The 21,793-nt window shown below is 44.5% G+C and overlaps 1 long non-coding RNA gene across 3 annotated transcripts in view; it reads right to left on the bottom strand.

The window, feature by feature from the left end:
- The window catches only part of LOC132513859 (uncharacterized), a 41,321-nt gene extending 31,753 nt beyond the window's left edge, over positions 1-9,568 (bottom strand). For all 3 annotated transcript variants that reach the window (XR_009538554.1, XR_009538555.1, XR_009538556.1), the window contains exons 1-2: positions 9,261-9,568; positions 961-1,048 (exon numbers count right to left, since the gene is read on the bottom strand). This is a non-coding gene — a long non-coding RNA (uncharacterized LOC132513859). The remainder of the gene's footprint in view (positions 1-960; positions 1,049-9,260) is intronic.
- Between the last annotated feature and the right edge of the window lie 12,225 nt (positions 9,569-21,793).

The raw sequence follows: 21,793 nt of genomic DNA, 5'->3' as shown, positions 1-21,793 counted from the left end.
AATTCTCTCGTTCACCCCCACAATGGCCATAAAAGTGTGTGTGTGTGCGTGTGCACAAATTTGCTGCCATAGTCCAGTCTAAAGCCACTATTTTTCTTTTTTATATTCAGTCAACAAATATTGATCGAGAGCATATCACATGAGCTAAGAATTGCGCCCTATTTATTCTAGTCACAATTATACACACAAGTCCAGAGTCCTTCAGGCAGCGGCCTTTACAAAAAGGAATAAATTGGGGTAAAAATCTTTCACTCTTCAATTACACAAAATATCCACGTAGGCCAATTTGAAGGTAGAGGATTTGTTTTAGAAACAGGCATCAAGACTCTGGCGGAGGGCTTCCCTGGTGGCGCAGTGGTTGAGAGTCCGCCTGCCAATGCAGGTGACACGTGTTCGTGCCCCGGTCCGGGAGGATCCCACATGCCGCGGAGCGGCTGGGCCCGTGAGCCATGGCCGCTGAGCCTGCGCGTCCGGAGCCTGTGCTCCGCAACGGGAGAGGCCACAACCGTGAGAGGCCCGCGTACCGCAAAAGAGTAAATAAATAAATAAAGACTGGTGGAGAAATCCAAAGTTTCGTTATGAATAGATGTGAACCAAAGCCAAGAAATGCGGACTTCCCTGGTGGCGCAGTGGATAAGAATCTGCCTGCCAATGCAGGCGACACGGGTTTGAGCCCTGGTCCAGGAAGATCCCACATGCCGTGGAGCAATTAAGCCCGTGCGCCACAACTACTGAGCCTGCGCTCTAGAGCCAATGAGCCACAACTACTGAAGCCCACATGCCTAGAGCCCGTGCTCTGCAACAAGAGAAGCCACCGCAATGAGAAGCCCGCGTACCGCAAGGAAAAGTAGCAACCGCTCACCGCAACTAGAGAAAGCCCGCACGCAGCAACAAAGACCCAACGCAGCCAAAATAAAAACAAACAAACAAACAAAAAAACCAAGAAATGATTCTCAATACCTTTTACAGCAAAAGCAGAGTTGGTTGCCTATCTGAGTGTTCCAATGTCGTTCCATTGTTATTCATTTTATTTTTTGAATATTAATAGCTACTAAAAGAAAATAAAATCAGGTTACAATGAGACCCTTACTGCAGGAGCACTGTAATAATATCCCAATTTGTGGATACTGTGAGTAAAATCACCAGGCAGCTGAAGAGATGGGGCCATTTTATGTTCGGCTATAGCACACTCAACCTTTGACATGAGATCTGTTTGTGAACCAAGAAATGTTAGCTCACACCCCAGGGCCTCTTAAACCCTTGACCTCTCTCAAAAATGCTGCAGGATATATTGAGGCAAATTGTTAGGTAAGTTCAAAATAGAAATAAATGCTCCATGAATGCATTTGAACCCTTGACATTGCAGCCCTGTTGGTCAGGGAAGATCTTGCTATTTTCGCAGGGAAATCCTTTCTCCCTTGAAATCACTTTGGAGGTAACATTATTTTTTCCTTGTCACTCAAAAATTGTTTTACTTGTCATAAAGTGAAAAAACTCTGAGCCCAAGTACATAAAAGCCTTAAATGCATGAGCTTTATCTTTATCTTTCCTACCATAGTTGTTAGTCCTTAAATTTCATGGTGCTGAAAATATCCTTTTTGCATTTCTTTTCTGGATTGTTCCCCCTCTGAGCAATGGTTACCAGAATCTTTTAGAATGACATGTGTTTGCTAATTGGATTAAAGGGGAGAAAATGGAAGAGATTTTTTTCAAACATAGCTGTGACATTCTTAATCTGGGACACAGATGTTTCCACATCTTTTTGCATCTTTGTGTTCAGTGATTACACTAAGAAAAGGTCTCAGAATCTTCCAAATTGTTCACATTCATCTTCCACACAGTTGGAAGCAGGAAGCCATTAAGATGAAGGCCTTGAAGCTTACATGTAATAAACAGGAGGTAAAGGAAGGTAGAAAAGGGAGGGAGGAGTCCAACTTGTTCTTAGTTGATGTTTTCTATATTCTCAGCTCTCAAAATTGTCCTTTTGTTTAATTCATTTATTGAAGTAGTTAATGCTTATTATTATCCCATGCACACAGATAAAAATATTAAAATGCACTTACTAAGTGGAAGATGAAAGCTAATTCTCATTTAGGTGGTTACACTACCTTCACTGTAGGTAGTTCTTTTACCTAAAACACCATAAAAAGGCAGTTTATCCACTAGAGAAAAAATGTGCTAAATTTAAAACACAAATAAAACCTCCTGTGTCTCTTAACTTTCATCTTTCATCCAACAATGTTTATACACATTTTGTAGGCCATTGGTATTTGAGAAAATGGGAGGAAAATGGTTATTATCGAAATAGAGGTCTTAATGAAAAATATGGTTTCAAATGTTCAAATTATGTTAAAAAAGGCAAAAAAAAATCTTATTACAGTAGCACCCTTGTTGCAAGTTTCAACAAATTTAGTCTTTAAAAAACCTTCAGTAATAATAACAAGAAAGATCCTTTGACTGCGTTTATCAATGAGATTGATTAATTTGGCATTATAAAAACCTCACATTTTCCGTAACTGTTACTTGGAATCAAAGATGTGCAGGACCTCTGTCTACATTTGAGGTTATACAAAAGCCTTGGTGTGCATAAAAGTGGAAATTCTTGGGTCCTGCACCCAGAGATTCGAATTTATTAAGTCTGGGGGGTTTGCCTGTGAATCTGCCTTTTTAAAAAACAGCCCTAGGTGATTCTGATGTTGGTGGTCCAGGGACCATACCTGGAGAAGGGCGGTTCTGTAGCTCTTCTGAGATCGTAACAATGAACACAGCACAGCCCTGCCTGCCATCCTCTGCTTGCACAGCTGTTACTAAATATCCTTCAACAAAGATCTTTAGGGAGATGACTTTCATATAGTTTGATATCTTGAAATACATTCTGAATTATCCTCAATTATGACAAACACCTTTGATTTATTCACTAAAATCCTCCGGAAATTAGTGAACATGCAAGGGCATATCTGCTAACTCTCTATAACCACACTACACACTTGGCCAGAATCCTCTGGTTAGATAATAGAGGTGGAGCTGCCTATTCACCCAGTTTTGAAATCCAAATGAAATGTTAGAATTCAAACGAAGGGCACTTAGCCTACCACCATTATATATTGGAGAAGAGATTATGTCATTTAGAGCAAATCCTAAAAGACAGGGCCCATACATTAAAAAGATGTGGAAGGGGTAAAGAGAAGGGGTTGAATTTAGACCAAGATCTGGTTATTTTGACAACTGGTATACAGTGTAGTCTGTTTTGCTGAATTTCACCAGCTTCTGCTTCTGTTTATCTTTCTAAATAAATTTAGATGTGTTGATGCAAGCAAAACTTGAGACAGCTTCTGGTGAATTCTAGATTGCCTCTGAGAAGTTTATCCTTCATCACAAACACCTGGAGGTGGGGGAGGAGCCAGAATGCTGCCACACCCACAGAATGGCTTTTCTCTACCTGCATGAATGCTAGACCAGCTCTACAAAGGAGGCTAGACAAGGGCTTACAAATGAGGCACAAGGCAGAGCTCCTATGGGAGCTATTTCCTCCCTCCTTACCCATCTTTCTTCTGTTGGCACCCTGCAGAAGGGAAGGTAAGTGTGGTAGAATGTATTGTTTATTTACAATTCTTCCTTCTATTCCCTTTAATGTGCCGTAGCTTCATGAGGCAGATTATGCTCCTCTGTCCCACTGACCTTGAGCTTGGCCATATGACTTGCTCTGGCCAAGGGAAAATGGGCAGAAGCGATCATGAATGTGTTCTGAGCTGAGATATTAAAAGGCACTGCAAATTTCTGCCAGGCTCTTCTTGTACTTCTGTCATCCACCATGAGAAACGCATGCCCCAGGAAGCTGCTGACTGCAGAATGAGACACATATGGAACAGACCTCAATCTGATTCACAGCCTTAAGCAGAGATGCCCTAAGTGACCCATAGACACATGAGTGAGAACATAAATGATGTTTTAGCAAGCCACTAAGATTTGAGGGTGGGGGTGTTTCCTATGCAGCAGCATCATAGGCTTAACTGACTAATACAGGAAGGTAACTGCCATTTGCTCAGGACTCACTCCTTGCCAAGCACATTAGTTCCTTTAATCTACAAAATTTCCTGCTGAGGTCTGTTAATGCTTCCATCTTTCATGAAACATCTGCCCAGAGAGGGCAAGGACTCACAGCTAACAAGTGGATGAGTCAGAAATTCACATTCACATGTCCAAATGCAATCATTATTCCATGGCTTTTTCCTATCTTCCTGCAGTTTACACCACCGGTGATAGCAACAACAACATAAAAAATAATTTCACTCTTTTATGAAGGGCTTTACAGTTCAATGCTCTTTCATGTATCTTTTTTCATCAATAAGAAAATGTCCAACTACTAACTGGGGTACTTAGTTCTGTTTAGTTCTGCTCTAGATTGAATCATAGCCCATGAGATTTGAAATGGCTAAGTCTTCAGTTCGGAAAGTATTGTGCTTTAGAAACCACAGGAAGACTTAAAATAGACTGGAATATTCTGAGGTTATAGGTATGAGAGAAAATGTACCAGATAAAAACCAGTTGAGCCAGTGTTTGGAGCTTTTCTTGACCAAAGCAGACAGACTCCATAGAAACTATTCAGGATCCTCCCCGTGAGACCACTGCAGGAGACAACCACTCAGAAAGCACCACCAGTATTGTTGCTATCCACACTCAGAAGGAATGATATTTTCCAACTCTGGCTGCACATTAAAATCACTTGGAGAACTTAAGGAAAAAAAAAAAAATCTGGGCCCTGCTGACAAACTGAATCAGTATTTCTGGGTGAGAGGTTGGGCATGTGTTTTTTGGCGGGGGGAGGGGCGGGGGCAGGGAATTCGTATTTTTTAAAGTTCCCCAGGTGATTCTAATTGGCAGCCAGAGCTGAATCCCACTAAGCTAGAAGATGGAACACAGAAAATATATTTGCTGATTTTTTAACATTTTATTTTGGCAGCACAGCACAGTATGCTGGATCTTAGTTCCCCGACCAGGGATGGAACCGGAGCCCCCTGAAGTGGAAGCTCGGAGTCTTAACCACTGAACCACCATGGAAGTCCCTTTGCTGTTATTTAGCATTAAAAACCAATTCCATTCAATGGCTCACACCTGGAGATTGGAGTGAGCCGTCAGCTTTGTCTGAACTACCTACCCACTCCCCTATCATCATTCTTTACCATTTCTCTTTCCTCCATTGAATATTTACTGAATGTATATTTATTTACTGAAATCCATATCTATGTCAATTCCTAAAGTGGTGTTTGACAAGGGTTAGACTGTAAAAGTCTATAGAGTTTGTTAAGGAATTCGCTGTTATCGGCTAACAATAGGAGAGATGTCAGTGGCTTCACTAGCCGAATAAATAAATAAAAGCACAGACTGTCATTTGTATTGATTCTATATGTGGTTCATACTCTCCTATGAACATTGTGGAGCACTGACATTCTGGTTTAATTTGCACATTCAAGTTCCCAAGGATTAGCTGTGATTTGCATAGCCCCAGATTGAGATGGGTATGCTAACCTGCTTCTGCATACAGAGACCCCTTGTGGCACTTATCTGATTACCTCCCAGGTTATGTGGGAAACTTTCTATTTCTTTTACAGTAAGACACACAACTCCCTTACTGCACTGGTGGCAATTGATTTCAATGCATTTGAATGAAAATAATATCTAAGATTTATGGAGTATTTTTTTTTGAATTTTTAAATTTTATTTATCTTTTTATACAGCAGTTTCTTATTAGTTATCTATTTTATACATATTAGTGTATATATGTCAATCCCAACCTCCCAATTCATCATACCACCCCACCACCCCACCCCTTTCCCCTCTTGGTGTCCATACATTTGTGCTCTACATCTGTGTCTCTATTTCTGCCCTGCAAACAGGTTCGTCTGTACCATTTTTCTAGGTTCCACATATGTGTTAATATACGATATTTGTTTTTCTCTTTCTGACTTACTTCACTCTGTATGACAGTCTCTAGATCCATCCACGTCTCTACAAACGACCCAGTTTCGTTCCTTTTTATGGCTGAGTAATATTCCATTATATATATGTACCACGTCTTCTTTATCCATTCCTCTGTTGATGGGCATTTAGGTTGATTCCATGACCTGGCTATTGTAAAAAGTGCTGCAATGGGCTTCCCTGGTGGCGCAGTGGTTGAGAGTCCACCTGCCGATGCAGGGGACACGGGTTCGTGCCCAGGTCCGGGAGGATCCCACGTGCCACGGAGCGGCTGGGCCCGTGAGCCATGGCCGCTGAGCCTGCGCGTCCGGAGCCTGTGCTCCGCAACGGGAGAGGCCACAACACTGAGAGGCCTGCATACCGCAAAAAAAAAAAAAAAAAAAAAAGTGCTGCAATGAACATTGGGGTGCATGTGTCTTTTTGAATTATGGTCTTCTCTGGGTATATGCCCAGTAGTGGGATTGCTGGGTCATATGGTAATTCTATTTTTAGTTTTTTAAGGAACCTCCATACTATGGAGTATTTTCTATGTGCCAGGCACTATTAGTGTTCTACATGCATTAACTCAAATAATCCTTAACTCTATGAGGTAGATGATTTATTATTCCCATTTTACAGATGAAAAAACTGAGGCTCAGAAAAGTTAAGTAAGGTGCCTAAGTTCACACACTTATTAAGTGATAAAGCTGGAATTTGAACCCAGAAAGTCTAGTTCCAGAATCTGGATTCTTAGCCACTAGACTATACCACACCCCCTAGTAGGTAGGGGATTGCTGGAGTACATTTTAGGAGAGGATGTAGAGTAACCAGTAGTCTCATCACTGCTAGTGGAAGTGCAGACTGGTACAACTACAAACAAATTGACAGTATCTGCTAAGGCTGAACATATGCTTACCCTATGACCTAGTAATTCCTGGGTACATACCCCAAAACAGTCCATACTTGTGTTGACGAAAGGACATGAATTTGAATGTTTATAACAGCACTACTTGTAATCACACTGAACTGGAAACTACCCAAACGTCCATCAACAGTGGATAAATTCTGGTGTATTTATACTGCTACGCAGCAATGAGAATAAACAATCTATAACTACACAGAGTAATAAGGAAGGTTCTCACAAACATAATGCTGACTGAAAGGAGTCAGGAAAAAAGAGCACAGGCTGTATGATTCTATTTATATAAAGTTCAAAGGCAGGCAAAAAGAAACTGGGCTATTAGGGGTCAGGCTATTGGTTACCATTAGGGGGACAAGTTGTGTCTGGAATGAGTACTTGGAGGAGGGGCCTTCTGGGGTTGTGGGTAAAGTCCTCTTTATTTATTCGAGCCACACGGCTTTCAGGATCTCAGTTCCCCGACCAGGGATTGAACCCATGCCCCCTGCAGTGGAAGCACGGAGTCCTAACTACTGGACCTCCAGGGAAGTCCCAAGTCCTCTTTATTGATCTGGGTACTGGCCACAGCACGTGTTTAAGTTTTTAAAGTTCAGTGAGCCGTACACTTAGGTTATATGCACCTTTCTGTATGTATACTATATATCAATCAAAAGTTTGAAAGGGTACTATCTGTGATCAAATACTACCTAGAGTTAGGAGATTTCGTTAAATATTTTAAAATAAACAGTGCATATTTACGGAAGATAGTCATTCCAGGCAATGAAAGAGTAAGTTTCTGCTCTCTCTAGTTCTTCCCTGCTTTCCTACTTCTTACCACAACTGCCAACCTGATGACTTAATAAGAGAAAATGTTCAACTCAGTCAGGTATATGGAACAGGTTCAGTCTGCTCGCCTCCAGACAGGAGTTCAAAGGCAGGGTGACTAATGAGAGTTGTATCAAAGTATGGTTTGTAGGAGGCATCAGAACAATGGGTCCCTGGCTCACGCCCTTTACATCTCCTGGAGCACCCACTTCAAGGGGTGTGGAAATAGGTTTCTTTTGTAGAAATCTTCAAGAATGAGGAAACTGAGGTCTAGGGTATGAAGCGACTGACTCCACATGACATTCTGCCAAAGGGTAGTCCCTCTTAGCAGGGACTCAGTGGGAGCGGCTCACCGTAAGAATTCTCACTATCCCTGCACACCTGTGGAATCAAATCATCAGCCACCCCTTACATATTTGAGAGGTACAGCCCAATCCACAACGCCCCATTTATCCCCCTTCTGCCTTTGAGAGACAAAGACTTCATTAACTGTCACAAAGGCAATGCTTTGCCAGGGAAAGCACTAACTTTTGTTTGCTTTAAGAAGCATGCCTATAGGGCTTCCGTGGTGGCGCAGTGGTTGAGAGTCTGCCTGCCGATGCAGGGGACATGGGTTCGTGTCCCGGTCCGGGAGGATCCCACATGCCGCGGAGCGGCTGGGCCCGTAAGCCATGGCTGCTGAGCCTGCGCGTCAGGAGCCTATGCTCCGCGACGCGAGAGGCCACAACAGTGAGGGGCCCGTGTACCGCAAAACAAAACAAAACAAAAAAACTTTCATCACTACAGATGCCTTCAGCCAAGTTCTTTCCGGTAAGTTTCACAGGGAAGAACTTTTGAATCTAATCTCGATCAAAACTTACAATCAAAACAGCCACAAAATTCACTTCTGTTATCAGGCAAGACAATGGCTCCCCTCCTTGTCCCAGCTCATGAATCTGGCCACCTTACCAGGTTTTCTTTCTCTTCCTCTGTGCATGGCACAGAATTATGGATAATTAAATATGAGATAACTTTGGCAAATACTTTTCTTACAATTCTGCTGATTATTCTCAGGGGTAAAATCATATTTAAAGGAACTAGGTTAATTTAATTACTGAATTCACTCATCAATCATTTAGTAAATTTGCTTCCAGGTCTGATTTCCACTTGCATTCTATTTTTTTTTTTAATTTATTTTTTGGCTGCGTTGGGTCTTTGTTGCTGTGCGCGGGCTTTCTCTAGCTGTGGCAAGCGGGAGCTACTCTTCGCTGCGGTGCGCGGGCCTCTCATTGCAGTGGCTTCTCTTGTGCCCAGCATGGGCCCTAGAGTGCACTGCCTTCAGTAGTTGTGGCATGTGGGCTCAGTAGTTGTGGTACACAGGCTTAGTTGCTCCGCGGCATGTGGGATCTTCCCGGACCAGGGTTCGAACCTGTGTCCCCTGCATTGGCAGGTGGATTCTTAACCACTGCGCCACCAGGGAAGTCCTCCAGCTCCATTTTAAATCTCCAGCTATTTTCAGAATCGGATTTATCCCCTCCTCATTCTCCCCATCACCGCTCCCACTCCCTCCCTCTCTCTCCATTATAGACTCATCACTACTCACCTGAAGTCTTTCTTTCCCACAAGGGCTTAGTGGGACTGAAGCTGAGAATTCCAACATGGCTTCTGTGGTGGGAAGAATTTCAAAGACTTCCCTGTAGATGGGTCTGGATATTTCAATATTGTAAAAAGGCCTCCATTCCCTTCTGAACTACGGCTTGGGGACATTGCTCACCACCTCATTCCAGTTGTGTCCTTGGGTTGCAAGTGAGAACAGTCACCAACTTTCAAAGCCTTTTCAATGCCCTTAAGACAACAGAGCTGTGGCTTCCAACTCCCATCATTTCTGCAGACTGGACTTACTAAGGAGATACCAGGGGGCATGAAGCATCTGTAATAGGGAAGAACCTCTTTAGTTAATCACTAAAGGGGTGTTGCCTACAAGCTTAAATTATGCATAATGGCCCATGTCTGGGAGCCCTGCCCTCCAGGTAATGAGCATTAAGCTAAAATACCTTTGCTCAGCTCACAGTAATCATCCTGACCAGGCCCACCTGGGAACTGCCGCAGGCAGAAAGAAATTAACACATCCCCGCTGGAGTCTGGCCAGAACCAGGATTTTACCCCCTCCCCTTTTGCCTGAATTCCAACTTGAGGAAGGTGGTTCTTTGGGACTCTAGTCCGTCATCTTCTGAGTCCGCTGGCTTTCTGGAATAAACTCACTATTACTTGCCCGAGCAACTCACCTCTCCACTCACTGGCCTGTCATGCCGTGACATGAGCTTCCGTAACAAGTCCTCATGAAGCAAGGTGTCCTGGCTGAGTCCCTAGCCAAGAGTCAGTGTCAGCAGAACCAGCAGGCTACAGATACCTGCCATCCTGGTCTTACCTGAGTTGATTTGAGGTGTTTTCATTTGGGGGCAAAAAGAGGAGGAAAGACCCCTGGAGAGAGGGGTGAGGGAAGACAAATTCTTGGTCTGGTGTCTGCCCTGTGTCTGATGTGATGAGAGCTCTGAGACCCCAGAAAAGGAAGGGTCAGGGCCTAATGGCTGAAGGGGCTCCGTTCATCAGAGGTTGGGCCCAAGAAGGGGTTATGTGATTACTATGCAGAGGAGATAAAATATGAAAAAAAAAAATTACTCAAGATAAAGTTAAAAAAAAAGAGGTGACGCTCTCCAGCCCTACTCTCACAGAGACCATCACATAGCATTGGCACCATAGGGCCTTAGAGTGGGCACTAATGGAGAATGGCAGTTCATAGAAGAGAAATAGGTGGCTACCCGGCAACTATCAGAACTAGGTACTTAATAAGGACAGCTTAGAAGAACGTGGGCAAGTAGTTTCTTGAATACCTGTAAGACACTTGCCCTGTGAAGTCCCAGGGACATCAGAGGGATTTCTTAGGGGTAGTTGTATGGTCAGGCCGCTCAGGATGGCTGTTCTCTCTCTCTCTCTCTCTGTCTCTCTGTTTCTCTGTCTCTCTGTCTCTGTCTCTCTCTCTTTTTTTCTTTTTGGCTGCGCCGCGCGGCATGTGGGATCTTAGTTCCCTGACCAGGGATAGAACCCGTGCCCCCTGCATTGGAAGTGCGGAGTGCTAACCACTGGACCCCCAGGGAAGTCTCAAGACGGCTGTTCTCTTGCTCTCTGTACACCCCTGCCCGACCAGGGCCTGCTTCACCTACATCCTACCCACAGCACTGACCCTCCTACGTACCTGCCCCAGGCCCCAGCTAAAGATAACTTATCCAAGGAGCGGTGAGGGGCGTGCCTCTCTACTGGTTTCCCTGGTAACTAATGAGCCCACCTGAGGTCAATTCCTGACTAACTGGTAATTCCTCCCCCCTCCCCCCGCCCCCAGCCCAGGAGCGAAGCCTGCCGCCTCGTCCTGCCCGCGTGCCGTCGTATATGGTGGGGTGTCGCTCCAGGACTTTGCTTCAGACAGGTAAGCTCCCCCATCCGTTAAAGCATGATGTCTCTGTTGCTGACCCCGCCGGGCCTTTCTTCGGTCTTAAAGCTGGTCAAGCGCCGGCCTTGTAGGCCCGCGGAGTGCAGCCTAACAGCGGGCAGAGCGGCCAGGAGCCCGAGGAAACTCCCGTGAGCGCCGCGATGTAGGGAAATACGGGACGGGGAACGGAAAGCCGCGGGGGCCGCCCACTACCACGTGGCTCCCGAAAGTTGTGTGGGTGATCTCGGGGCGGCCGTCCACTAGTTTGGGGGGTCCTGTGGTGGCCGTCCTTGCTGAGCGGGGCTGCCGAGAGTTCTGGACAACAGTGGCCTCCAATGGCTCTGCTATCGTATCAAAGTGAGCCTTTTGTAATTGGTTAAGCTAGCTTTCTAGAAGGGGTTGGTATTTCTCTTGTGCCTTTGGGATGTGAATGATCCACCTGGGCTCTCTGGCTCTTTAATCTTCTGTGATCTCTAAGAGTAAAGGAGAAGAAAGAGCTTTTAGGTAAACTCTCTGGAAATAATCGTGTTATAACTGGTAATTCCCCGTCGCCACCGCGCGCCTCCCCCCAGCCCTGGGAGGAAGCCTACCGCCATGTCCTGCCCGCCGGACGCCGCACACAGTGGGGTGTTGCTCCAGGACCTTGCGTCAGACAGGTAAGCTCCCCCGTCCACTAAACCATGATGTCTCTGTTGCCGACTCTGGGCCCTTTCTTTGGTCTTGAGGCTGGGCATGTACAGCTCTTGTAGGCCTGTGGGGTGCAGCCCAACAGTATTAACAGGGCATAAATGTTGATGTGACATCATTTGTTGACGTAAGCCACTGAGATTTTGGAGTCAATTTTAGTTGCAGCATAACCTAGCCTATCCTGATTGATACAGGGATTAGTAGCCCATTAGCACATTAAGGACATGAGAAGTTTTTTAGTAGAGACATCTGCTTGATGTTATTTAATCCTATGGTACCATGGCGCATGTGGGGAGTGAGGGCTTGCATCCTGGCCCACCTTGAGTCTACCTCCTGCCACCTCCTCACCTCCCCCGATGAGTTCTTTACCGCCCCCTCACCTCCATCCACTGGAGCCCCAGCCTTGCCTGGCCTCCCCTCTCTGCCCTGTGAGCACTGCCACCCTCTACCCTGGCAGCGTCCAGGTAGCACTGGGGGAAGAGGTGGAGTGGTGTGGGTAGGATAGGATAGGGGTTGGGGGGGACGAGGCCCATGTCCTACCTGACACAAGTGCCAGGAATGTTGCAGTGGGGGTCTGGGTTGGACATGTGCCCCATACGGAGTCTCGAGTGGGGCATGCCAGGCTGTCCTCACCCTGGGCTGGCAGCACCACGGTGGGTTCAGGAGACAACTTGGCAAGTGTGAGCCTCTAGCCCATCTCTGATCCAGGTATGGAAGTTGCAATCCTTTGAGGGTTGGCCATCTGCCATGGGTTGGGACGGGGGACGGTGGGCTGTGGGAAGGGGGATTGACTTCCTGGCTGGGGCGGGGGCGCTGCACAGGGGCCCAGTGGCTGGTGGGAGGGGGAACCTGGCAGCTAGCAGACCACGTGCACCTCATCACAGAATGGGATCCTCAGGTGCCTGGGAGGATTCAGTGTGACCTAAAATAGGAACTGAGAGAGGAAGGGGAAGTGGGAGGGGAGGGAGAGGGGGAGAAAAGAGAGCAGAGGCAAGGAAAGATTTTATATCTTAGGACCTTAACGGCACTCTTTTCCTGCTTTTTGAACAAGTGGCCCTGCGTTTTTATTTTGCACTAGGCCTGACAAATTATGTAGCCACCCTAGCCTACAGAATATATTTTCCATAGTTAAAATGAAAGGAAAGGGAGCCATGTCCACCATCTTGCCACAGACCGGCCTGGAGACGGGGGCAGCGCCCGCTAGTCTACATGTCCATAAGCGTATAAGCAGCCCCTCTCAGCCCACACTTACATATTTTGCTTCTGTTTCCTATTTCTGTGGGAACGCATGTTGCTGCCTGCTGTAGGACCTGGGAGCAAGGATTTGGAGTTTTTCTTGTTGCTGGCCCTGATCCTAAAACTTGAAGTTCTAAATCTCGTCGTTTTGCATTTAGAACATTTTGGAGCTTGTACCAGCTCCCTCTTGCCTTCCTGCTTTCAGCGTGCATGTGCCTCGCCCGTGTTCCAAGCCAGCTGGAGCACATCGGCTAACATTCAGGCACAGGCAAAACTTTCTCGCTTTAAATGGTCTTGCCCCGCAGGCGGGTGGCAGCAGAACGGAAGTGTTCACGAGACTCCCCCAAATGTTGGAGTAGCGTTTGGTGGAGGAGGAAAGGAAGGAGAAAGAGCACCACATTTGTAAAGTGATGTACAGTTGTTTTACCGTTTTGCCCCTTTAAGTGTTAAAATGGAAGTGTAGTGAGTAATCTAATAATTAACCAAAACGCACACTTCCATGGACAAGCCTGAGTGGAACCTGAAGGTGTCAGGCAGTGGGAGAAAAAAAAATACCACCTTTCTGCTTTGAGAGAGGTAGAGGCATTTCCCATTCCAAATTAAAAAACAAAACAAAATAAAAAACTGCAAATGAACTTCAGTTTCAGGATTCATGGGTAGCTCAGGAAAGAACTGTTGGGTCAGCTGTGCTGAACGTTTTCTTCGGTTACGCCCATCAGTGGTTGAGCTCATCAATTTTGGAAGGCATCCTAGTATGTTTCATTAGGCTGTTTGAAACTATTGATGTCAGAATATAGCACTCTTATCCCTTCTCTTTTCATTGCTAATTAATGAATTAAAAGTCCACTATAAGAGTGTTAGAATCTATAGCCTAGGAAGAAGGTGGTCCTGGACTGTTGCCTAGTTGCATCTGATCACATCCAGTGCTGCCAGTGCCTGGCCATCAGTGTGTATTCTGAGACAACAAAAACCCACCGGTGAGACATCTGGAACGCTTGCTAAGTTTAGAGGCATCCATTAACAGACTCTTGCTTTTAGCAAAATGGAAGTTTGTTATTTAGAAATTTTGTTTTGAATTATTAATTTATGTAGAAATAAGAAATGCTTGAATTTTCAGCCAGGTCAGCTTGGGTCCACAACATCATTCTGCCTATTTTAAGGTGAGGAAAGGCCATCTGTTTGTCCGGAAGAGAACTGACCAGCTCTTGAGTACCTTGTAAAGTAGCAAATGATGAACCATTTTAAGTGGGTTGGTTTAGTTAAGTCTACAGCCTATTCAGTATTTTAACTCTCTGTTTATAGATAGGCCGTAAGGTGGAGTGAGAATAAACCCTAGTTCTGGTGACATCTGGCTGTTCATAGCTCTTGCTTAGGACCTTTAATTCTAACCATAATAGCTTCTACTTAGTGCTTACTATAACCCAGGAATCACATTCAATGTTTTCAATATGCTGGGCTTTTTGTTGTTGTTGTTGTTTTGTTTTTTTTGTTTTTTGCCCACGTTGTGCTGCTTGCAGGATCTTAGTTTCCCAACCAGGGATTAAACCCGGGCCCTCAGCAGTGAAAGCTCTGAGTCCTAACCACTGGACCACCAGGGAATTCCCTCAATATGCTGTTTTATCTTCACAAAAATCTTAGGAGCTAAATATTATTATCCACACTTTAAAGATCAGGAAACTACCCTTTAGTAGGGTTAAGAACCTGCCCAGGGTCCTACAGCCATTAAGGAACAGAGGCATGTTTGCAGACTCCTAAATCCAAGCTCTGGGGTTTGAAGAAAAAGGGAAAAGGCCATATAAAAAGTGTCGAATTCTAAACTCTCAAATGGTAAAACTAAGATGATCATCATAGGACCAGTCCTTCTGACATATTTGGAAACCTGGCAGAATCCACCTTGTTCAGGAGGAAGGACACACACACTCACACAAAGATACACTTTTATACATATGCACACACACACAACAGCCCTTGACCATTCACACCAGGGCAATCAGCAGACACCCGTATTCTGAGATCCTTCACGCTCAGAGCCAAGTTAAAAGGCAGACCAAGTGGATAAATGCTCTGAACACCAATCTATAAGGGTAATAACATTCCCAGCGGAAATTAGAAATATGGTACCATGTAACTCAGACCTCCACGTGTGACTGCTTCTATAACCATCAAATTATAAATCAGTCTCGCTCGTAGAAATGAAAAGAAAATTATCTTGGTGCCAGTTCCGCTCCCCCATTAAGAAAATGTTGCATTAATACTGCAAGGATATCATCAGAAGTACACCTAATTCTTAGTCTGCCTTGAGCTCCAGCATATCTGGTCCAGACCTGTTTGTGCTATGGGTGGTCTACTCTACTTCTGGCACCGAAGTACCAGAGTCTCGAGCACTAGGCCTAGTCTTCCATTCCAGCTACACTGTTGTCTTCATCTCTCATGTGTGGTCCAATGCATGAAGTCCGGTGCTTGTTTCTGCACTTGGACTTTCCTTCTGATCCAGTACGGAATTTGGAGAACAGATCTTGGTTGCCTCGCTGGTCTTCAAGCCTCTCCCAAGTTTGACTTTACGTACTAGATTTCCATTTTGGCTTGGGGTAAACTACTTTTCTCTTCTTGTTATTTGGCAGCAGTCATGCTGCTGAGTCCATCAGCCTGGGCCTGGCCTGGCCTAGCCTTTGGCCACCTGGGGCCAGTAGCCTTCTCTTGCTTCCCAAGCATCCCAGGAATGCTCCTGGGGTGCCCCTGCTTATTGAATGTTCAATATCTGTCCTCTCCTGAATGTACACTCTTTATTCACCACTGTTTCCCCAGCACCTTGCATGGGGCCTGCTGTGTAGAAGGTGATAAATAAGTATTTGTTGAATAAATAAATGAATGGATGTTTATTTACTTACTTTGCAGGTACATGGCACTTACTATGTGCCTGGGAATGTTGTACAGATTTTATACACATGAAACTCATTTAATTTTTTTTTTAACTTGCTGTTTACCCCACTAGACTATTTGTTTCTTGAGGACAGAATTTGTGCTGATCTCTAGTACAGTGTCTAGGACACAGTTTGTGCTGATCTCTAGTACTGGTCTCTAGTACAGTGTGTGACAGTAAATATATATTAATTACATGAAGACATTTATAGTTTTAATTGTTAAAATTACATTTCTGAATCTCTTTCTACTGGAAGCAACATGAGGACTCACATATCTTTTTTTTTTTTTTTTTGCGGTACGCGGACCTCTCACTGCTGTGGCCTCTCCCGTTGCGGAGCACAGGCTCCGGATGCGCAGGCTCAGCGGCCATGGCTCACGGGCCCAGCCGCTCTGCGGCATGTGGGATCTTCCCGGACCGGGGCACGAACCCGTGTCCCCTGCATCGGCAGGCGGACTCTCAACCACTGCGCCACCAGGGAAGCCCTTGTGACCATCTTTTAAAGCTTCCACAAGGTTAGCACTGGACAGATGAATGAATGTATGTGCTGCGTGGCTTGTGGGATTTTTAGTTCCCCGACCAGGATCGAACCCAGGCCCTCGGCAGTGAGAGCGTCGAGTCCTAACCACTGGACCGCCAGGGAATTCCCTGCATTTATTCTGAAATATTATTAGGTCCAAAATTAAGACTGTTTTTATCATGAGAAAGGGTCTGCTTATACTAACTTCTGGGCCTAACGTAAAAGGAAGGAAAGAAGAAAAATAAAATGAAAGGCAGAGCTGGCATCTACTCACCTGGAAGGATCTACCTCCCCAGATATCTCCTCCTTCATCTATTTCCCTGCTTGAAATCCCTCCAATGAAGGCTTTTCCTTCTACTGGATCTTGAGGAATTTGTCTCTATAGAAAACACTCATTGTGATACAGACAACACTTAGAGATGAATAGCATGTTAGTCTTTTAAAAATATCACCCCTTGGGGGTTAGAGTGGGAGTGAAGAGGAAGTGGAAACTTTGGGTGGGGGAGGTAATGAAGGCGTTCGAGATTTTCCAACTGTGAAGACTGAGAACAAGAGCCTCCATACTCTGGAAGTGGAATATAAGACAGACTAGGAGTAGGAGGAGAAAAATGAATGGTGAGGTAAAAAGATTCTAAAGGTTAACCTCACATTTCAAAATGCCCAGAACTGACCCTGTATGGTAAGTTGACAGGTTGTCAAGAGAACTTATCCTGACCCACTAGGGAACGCCTAACAATACTGATCCTCCTATGTACCAGGCATATATTCACATATTAATCATTACAATAGTGCTTTACAAGAATAGTGTTGTTATATTCATCTTACAAATGAGGAGGACAGAGCCACAATGAAGAAGGAGTCTGGGCCCCTGGATAGCCATGTAGGAGGCTCTTGAAGCAGAACACTCCTGTTAGACTGTGATGAGAGTGAGAAATAAATCCACTGAGTATTCAAGGCTTATTTGTTACAAAACCATTGCTGCCTTTAACTAATACAGCCTTGGTTAATTCTGCATCTCCACTAGTCACAAAGATAACATATTCCCATTGGTAATAATACTCTAGAGGTGGGGGGAGACCTGGAGTGGAGGAGAGGTGCAGAAGAATGTCTTAGGAAAGGCGTATGTATATTTTTAAAGTCTCCCAAAATGCAATCCCCTGCCACCCCCACCCCTACTCCCCAGGTAACTTGTTTTCTACTCACCCCTAGGGTTACAAACCATTGCATTTAAGGTTTTAGAGTAGGAACACCACGTGAGCAGAGGTGTGCAGTTAAGAAAATGAGTATGGCAGTGCGATGTTGGATGTATTGGGGTGGTGGCGTGGTGGGTGGAAGCAGAGTGACAAGTAAGGATTATCTGGGAAAAAGTTGTAGGTAGCTCTAAACTACCAGATGAGAGAAGGCCATAAAGAGTATGGGTGCAGTAAGGATTGGGCAGTTAGAAACATACACAGGAGGACATGGATGGACTGACTGGATGGGGGGCCTAAGGAGAGAGAAGAGCTTTTGAATTTTGGGGACCGGGAAAATGGTAGTGTAATAAACAGATTACAAGAGTCAGGCTTGCTCAATATACTCATTATATCATATACGTGAATGATTTTGGACAAACATTTTACAAATCATTTGGCTAAAAAGGAACGCAACAATCAGCCTCTACAATAGCTGAAGGAATCCGGTTAATCTCTTCCACTAAAAGCTGAAAAAAAAAAAAGCTCTTGGGCTTCCCTGGAGGTGCAGTGGTTGAGAGTCCGCCTGCTGATGCAGGGGACACGGGTTCGTGCCCCGGTCCGGGAAGATCCCACATGCCACGGAGCGGCTGGGCCCGTGAGCCATGGCCACTGAGCCTGCGCGTCTGGAGCCTGTGCTCCGCAACGGGAGAGGCCACAACAGTGAGAGGCCCGCGTACCGCAAAAAAAAAAAAAAAGCTCTTTTCCCTCTAGGGGGCCCAGTAGACAGGACCCAAGATGAGCCACAAGACCCTCATCTGATCCCCGAGAGATACTCCTATATCTCTTGACAAAGTCTGGATTTTAAGCTGGTCCAACACGGTAGCCCCCTCCTTACCGGCCCCCAGAGCGGTGGACCTGCCCTTCTTGGAGGCTCTGGATGCCCGGGCCCGAGCCCTCCAGTTTGGCTTTTCATATCTCTGCAGGAAACACTTTCCAAAGCTCCCAAGCAGCCCTCCAGAAGTCTCCCCGACAAGGCTAAAAGTGAAGGAGGTTGTGGTCTTTCTGCCCTCAAAGCACAGCAAGAGTTCTCTCCAAAGAAACTTCTTCACAGATCTCCTCCCCTCTCCACACCCTGACCTCTTATGATGCCCTTGTTCTAGTTGAAGGTCCCAGAGCCTTAGAAACAAAGCTTGAACACTTCCCCTGTAGTTTCTGCTTCTGGGGTTTCGTCTCCTACTCACTTTCATATCTGATATCTGCAGTTCAGACACCTCAGCTGAAACTGCGGTGGCAAAATTCCATTCTAACCCGCTGTTATATAGATTACACTATTGTATTAAAGCTAGACAATCATTGTTTTTTTTGAATTTTATTTTTTTATGTAGCATGCTCTTATTATCTATTTTATACATATTAGTGTATATATGTCAATCCCAATCTCGCAATTCATCCCAATCATTGATTTTTAAAAATCATAATTCCTGCCTTCAAAAAAAAAAAACCTCAGCCGACATTTTACAAAGTCCAATGTCATTTAAGACTCCAGCTTCTTCAACTCAGTTGTATCCATATGCCAACAGTCAGTGTAATTTTTCTCTGGTCCTCGGCAATTTCTTAGCCAGAGATCACTTTTCATCATGTAACAGTCATTTCCAAGCCATCTCTGAGATTTGTAGGGCCAAGTACAGTGACTTACATTTTTGCATTTCTTATTCCAACCAAATTAATCTAAATGGAGAAGTCCATTGGGAATCAAGTTCAGAGGAACAAGGGCAATTTCAAGTGGCCGGTCTGAATCAGCTCCAGTGCCAGTGCTACTTTGTGTAGACTCCTTTACCAGTGGAATGTTTAATATAAATTGTGGTGTGTTCATAAAAGTCATGCTTAAACAGGCATTTTAATTACAAGAAGGAAGAATGTTTATCTCGGTATTTCTTTCTTAGTGGTTTTTACATGGTCCACTTCTTTTACTTTTTGGCCGCACCGCGAGTCGTGTGGGATCTTAGTTCCCCGACCAGGGAGTGTTAACCGCTGGACCGCCAGGGAAGTCCCCTGTAGTCCACTTTTTAAAAGAGACCATATCTTACTTTGATAATCAGAATATATATTTACACATGTATAGGTTTACATACAACACACAGACACATATAAAGAGTGAGAGAATGGGATAGAAAATTCAAATGGTCTTTACAGTGCTGTCCAATAGAAATATGATGCGAAACACATAATGTAATTTTAAGTTTTCTAGTAGCCACATTAAAAAAGTGAAAGAGGTGAGCTTAATTTCAATAATATATTTTATTTAACCCAATGTATCCAAAATATTATTTTAACATGTAATCAATATAAAAATTATTAATGAGATTTTACATTTTTTTTTCATACTAAGTCTTTGAAATCTGGTGTGTATAATACACTTAGGGCACATCTCAACTTAGAGCAGCCTCATCTCAAGTGCTCAAGAGGCACGTGGGGACCTCCCTGGGGTCCTTAACAACTAACCAGTGGTTAAGACTCCGCACTTCCACTGCAGGGGGCGTGGGTTCGATGCCTGGTCGGGGAACTAAAGAGCCACGTGTTTATATTGGCTACCAAATGGGACATCACAGCTCTATAATCTCAATGATGAGCTCCTTATCATACATGAATATTAAAGATCTTATTATGCCTTGTTGACTGAACATGGATTTGTTTTTATGTGCTTGATCAAAATTCTGGGAAAATCCAAAAATTTGCAAAAAAAAAAAAAAAAGAACTCAGTTATTTCAGTAGAACATTCTTGTATTTGTCATCCTAAGAAAGTTATATTTATGAACTGAACCTCCCATTCTCTTTAGTGATTTGGTAAATCCCAAAGCAGTGTCTAGATAAACAATAAATTGCATCTCAACCCTAAAGGAGAATGGATTCGTTCACATCATTGTCTGATGTATGGAGACCACTGCCCTCCAATATTTATCTGTTGAGGTGACAACTTCAAATCAATGGTTCTTTTCTATTTTTAATGTCCTTTTGCCATTAATCTGTTCTTATGTCCATTTTTCTTACTCAGCAAAGATTTGTACAGAGGCTTGAGTGTTTTTCTAGGTTTTTTTTTTTCCTCTGTAGGAGCAGATTGTATTTCATTTGGAGTGTGTTAAGTCAGATCAGGCATTAAAGACTGGCAGTGTACCTTCATTTTAGAAAAAAGGGAAGTAATTCTCAGGTCTGCTGTATGAAAAATAAAACTTGGGTCTTATGTCTCTTTTTATATTATTGTAAAAAATACATGACATTGGGCTTCCCTGGTGGCGCAGTGGTTGAGAGTCCGCCTGCTGATGCGGGGGACATGGGTTCGTGCCCCGGTCCGGGAAGATCCCACATGCTGCGGAGCGGCTGGGCCCATGAGCCGTGGCCGCTGAGCCTGCACGTCCGGAGCCTGTGCTCCACAACTGGAGAGGCCACAACAGTGAGAGGCCCGCGTACCGCAAAAAAAAAAAAAAAAAAAAAAACATAACATTAAGTTCACCATCTTAACTGTTTTAAAGTGTACAGTTTCAGTAATGTTAAGTATGTTCACATTGTGATACAGCCTTTTGCATCTCTGTGTACTTTTTGTGTACATCTTGGTCAGAGAAGCAAGTAGCCTCTCACCCTCTGTAGACAGGCTGATCTGTTGTCTAAGACCTCAGACATGGTTGAATGGAGAATTTAGAATTAGGTCATGGGCCTCTAAGAAATCAGGGAGGCATTAACTCCATCTGACCCACTATGCAATGGAGGCAGACAAGCCGTCCTCTCTCGTCGTTATGAGGTTACAGGATGGGGTATTATCCTTACTACATTACTGCTTGAGTTTCAGAGCACTCTGTACAAGGGTCAAAGTGATCACCTGTGCCCGTAATGTTTCTCCTGTGATACTCTCAGTCAGCTTGCAACCTGTAGCTTTTAGCCGTCAGTAGATTGGTGAGACTCATCTGATGGTGACAAAGCCAGAATATACACATGTAATTTCAAAAGCTCAGATCCTTCAGTTAATCCACATCTTAATACCAACTGTACAGAGGGACCCAATAAATGTATTTTTAGGTACTGATGTTCAGAAAGTTGCATGTTAATAGGTTCACACGTTAAACAA

This window comes from Lagenorhynchus albirostris, chromosome X, assembly GCF_949774975.1.
Source record: "Lagenorhynchus albirostris chromosome X, mLagAlb1.1, whole genome shotgun sequence".
In the NCBI taxonomy this organism is placed as follows: domain Eukaryota; kingdom Metazoa; phylum Chordata; class Mammalia; order Artiodactyla; family Delphinidae; genus Lagenorhynchus; species Lagenorhynchus albirostris.
Note: the sequence above shows the minus strand (reverse complement) of the source record. Positions and strands in the feature narration are given on the sequence as shown.